Consider the following 4,103-nt stretch of genomic DNA (forward strand, 5'->3'; position numbering starts at 1 on the left):
GACATGTTACCGATAGCCTGGTTCTGCCCTTCGTGTTATACCTCTGGAGAAAGGTGTTTTGTACTGGTCCAGCTTCCAGCCCTGTCCAGGCAGGAACCCTGCCACCTTTACCCCAGTCTCCCTTCATGCTGGGGTGTGTGTGTGTTTGTGTTTCTCTAACTCGGCTGGGCTAGGGTCAGCAACTGGGCGGGGGGGAGAGGTCAGGCCTCAGCCTTGTTGCTCTGTGTGTGGGAACGAAAGATTTATCCCTTGGGGTGACAGCAAAGACCCCAGTCATGCTGTGACCAGCTCCGATGGCTCATGGTCCGAGCAGAGGGCTTTGGCCCCCAGGTGCTGCTTGAAGGCTCCCGCATAGCTGGTATGTTGCAGGAGAACCCAGGATGCACCTTGTAAACTGGCCCCAGGCTTTCAGAGGAAGCCTCCTGCCCAAATCAAAGACCCGCCTGCCTGCCCCATCCCACTCGTGGTCCTGTCGCCCCACCCAGCTGGCAAAACAGCCCTGCCTGGGGCTCTGAGCACAATGCTGAGAAGGATCAGCGGGATCACCGCAGTTTCCCTGTTGATCTGTTGCCTCTCATCTTCCCGCCCTGAGACCTTGCATGGTCTGAAAATAAAATGGATTGTACACCTGCACAGCTGGCAGAGCCCCCCCCCCCACAGTGGATTGTACACCTGCACAGCTGGCAGAGCCCCTCCCCCACAATGGATTGTACACCTGCACAGCTGGCAGAGCCCCCCACCCCACAGTGGATTGTACACCTGCACAGCTGGCAGAGCCCCTCCCCCACAATGGATTGTACACCTGCACAGCTGGCAGAGCCCCCCACCCCACAGTGGATTGTACACCTGCACAGCTGGCAGAGCCCCCCACCCCACAGTGGATTGTACACCTGCACAGCTGGCAGAGCCCCTCCCCCACAATGGATTGTACACCTGCACAGCTGGCAGAGCTCCCGCCCACAATGGATTGTACACCTGCACAGCTGGCAGAGCTCCCGCCCACAATGGATTGTACACCTGCACAGCTGGCAGAACCCCCCACACACAATGATTGTACACCTGCACAGCTGGCAGAGCCCCTCCCCCCACACAATGGATTGTACACCTGCAGAGCTGGAAGAGCCCCTCCCCCCAATGGATTGTACACCTGCACAGCTGGCAGAACCCCCCGCACACAATGATTGTACACCTGCACACCTGGCAGAGCCCCCTGCACACAATGGATTGTACACCTGCACAGCTGGCATAGCCCCCCGCACACAATGGATTGTACACCTGCACAGCTGGCAGAGCCCCCCCCCACAATGGATTGTACACCTGCACAGCTGGAAGAGCCCCTCCCCCACAATGGATTGTACACCTGTACAGCTGGCAGAGCTCCCCCCACAATGGATTGTACACCTGCACAGCTGGCAGAGCCCCACCCCCACAATGGATTGTACACCTGCACAGCTGGAAGAGCCCCCACCACACAATGGATTGTACACCTGCACAGCTGGCAGAGCTCCCCCCACAATGGATTGTACACCTGCACAGCTGGCAGAGCCCCTCCCCCACAATCGATTGCACACCTGCACAGCTGGCAGAGCCCCCCCCAATGGATTGTACACCTGCACATCTGGCATAGCCTCCCCCATGGATTGTACACCTGCACAGCTGGCAGAGCCCCCCGCACACAATGGATCGTACACCTGCACAGCTGGCAGAGCCCCCCCCCCCCACACAATGGATTGTACACCTGCACAGCTGGCAGAGCCCCCCCCCCCAATGGATTGTACACCTGCACGGTTGGCAGAGCCCCTCCTCAATAGATTGCACACCTGCACAGCTCGCAGAGCTCCCCCCACACAATGGATTGTACACCTGCACAGCTGGCAGAGCTCCCCCGACCACACAATGGATTGTGCACAGAGCCACACACACACACAAGCACACAATCCCAAACTGGCTATACAGCAAGTCACCACTAGATGGCAGCCTAACCAGCCACTCCAGGGCTGTAACAGCCCCCAGGTGGCCAGTTTGGGTGGGACTGTTCCTGAAGGTTCCAGCACAGGACATCATCTCTAATTAATCTTTAATTCCTTGAGACACCAGGACAATCCTGGAGAGTTGGCAACCCTACTCCTGGGTCATAAGAACATCAGAGAGGGAGCCGGGTTAGCCTGGATCTCTAAAAAGCGACAAAGAGTCCTGTGGCACCTTACAGAGTATTGGGGCATGAGCTTTCGTGGGTGAATACCCACTTCGTCAGACACTTGCATGTATTCACCCACGAAAGCTCATGCTCCAATGCGTCTGTTAGTCTATAAGGTGCCTCAGGACTCTTTGTTGCTAAGAACATAAGAACAGTCAGACTGGATCAGGCCAAAGGTCCATCCAGCCCAGTATCCTGTCTGCCGACAGTGGCCAATGCCAGGTGCCCCAGAGGGAGTGAACAGAGCAGGGAATCCTTTGCTGGCCTCCAAAGGGCACGGTGGGGGCTGCAGTCTGGTTTCTGGCATGTCTTGGTGCAGGGGAATGACACTTGCCGAGCGAGCATCCTGGGGGTGGCTGTTGGGGGGATGCTGGATTCCTGGCAGATCAGAGGGTGGGGGTGGTGGGGGATGGATTTGGGGAGCGGGTACAGGGAGCCGGAACTGGACCTGGGACTGGGAGGCAGGGTAGGACTAGTAGGCAGGCCTGGACAGCTGGGATGGGCAGGGCAGGGTGCTTTCGGGGCGGCAGTAGAGCTAGGCGTGGGCTGGGTCATTTCCCTGGGGAACAGGGGTCTTCAGGAGTGGGGGGTGGGGAGGGGAGGAGGAGAACTCAGGAGCTGCAGGTGAGTGCAACTAACTGAGGACAAGAGGTGTTGCCTGCGGTGCTCAGAGGGTTAAACCCTTGGATTGCTAAACCCCATTGTACAACGTGGCCCCACAGCACATCAGCTGGCCCTCCGGGACACTATGCCCGGGGAGGAGGGCTCCAGGCCCCTGCACTCTGGCCTCCATCGCGCACACGGACTCTGTCCTCCAAGGTGCCGCAGGGGGAGGTCGGAGATCAGGAAGGCAGTTTAGGGGGCGGGGGGACCCACTGCTGATTGAGCAGGTGGGTGGGAGGCTCATCAGTCCCCCAGCTGGGGGACAAGGGCAGCAGGAGCTGCAGTAGGGGTGCCCGTCGCCAGCTGATCCACAGCGGGGCATTAGCCCCTGTCTTGGGGAAGGCCATGGGGTAAGAATGGCAAGAAGCAGCCTCCTGCTGAGCCCGGCTCTGCCCGGGGCTGATGGAGGAACTCGCCTGACTGCCCTGGGCAGCAGTGGGGAGATGGAGCTGGGAGTTGCCTTTGGAAACAGCTGCCTAGCCCCCAAAAGAGAGCCCTGAAATAAATCAAAGCGTGCAGCCTAGTTCTTCTGTGCAACCCTACAATAACCAACTAGCATGTGCAACACTAATACGGGAGCACGTTGCAGCCTGACTGGAACTGGGGGAAGCACAAGAGACCACTGCACAAGCTGGGTGACCAGACAGCAAGTGTGAAAAATCGGGACGGGGGTGGGGGGTAATAGGAGCCCATATAAGAAAAAGCCCCAAATATCGAGACTGGCCCTATAAAATCAGGACCTCTGGTCACCCTCCCTTCACACCCCCTTTGTCACAAGCATCTGTATGAGCAAAGTTCTGCTTGCATGTGTCGGTGTGGAGGGAATCCCGGGCCTCGCACTGAAGCTTCGGAAACGAAATCTCTTTTGTGCGGAGCTGAACCTTGTTTTGGGCACTAGGCGTTCAGAAGGGTGAGGTCCTCCAATCAGGGAGCAGAACCAAGACCATGGGACTCAGCTGACCCATCCCACATTGCCATCTCTCACTCACAATTGTCTCGCGGCTTCCAGAATAGCTGGTGTTTTTCTTAAGCTCCAGCTGCTGGAATCAGGAGATCGCAGAAAAGCTTCAGCTTCCATTAAAGCCAGTTTCTAGCTCTCGCGGTGGCAGAGAAAAGCCTGAAATTTGAAGCAAAGGCACCGTAAAGGGCTGAAAACGAGAATGCAAAGGAAAAGAACTCAACATTAAAAAAAAAAACTCATGATTTTTCAGCCCGTCTCACAACTTTTGAATGTCTGGGCTTG

At 57.3% G+C, this 4,103-nt stretch overlaps 1 long non-coding RNA gene across 1 annotated transcript; it reads right to left on the bottom strand.

Annotated features, from left to right (window-relative positions):
- Window positions 1-1,701: 1,701 nt before the first annotated feature.
- LOC127053483 (uncharacterized) lies at window positions 1,702-1,888 on the bottom strand. Its single transcript, XR_007775052.1, has 3 exons — window positions 1,864-1,888; window positions 1,781-1,820; window positions 1,702-1,738 (listed from the first exon to the last, which is right to left on the bottom strand). It is a non-coding gene; the product is annotated as an uncharacterized LOC127053483 (long non-coding RNA).
- Window positions 1,889-4,103: the final 2,215 nt, after the last annotated feature.

Source organism: Gopherus flavomarginatus, chromosome 6 (genome assembly GCF_025201925.1).
Source record: "Gopherus flavomarginatus isolate rGopFla2 chromosome 6, rGopFla2.mat.asm, whole genome shotgun sequence".
NCBI classification, from domain to species: domain Eukaryota; kingdom Metazoa; phylum Chordata; order Testudines; family Testudinidae; genus Gopherus; species Gopherus flavomarginatus.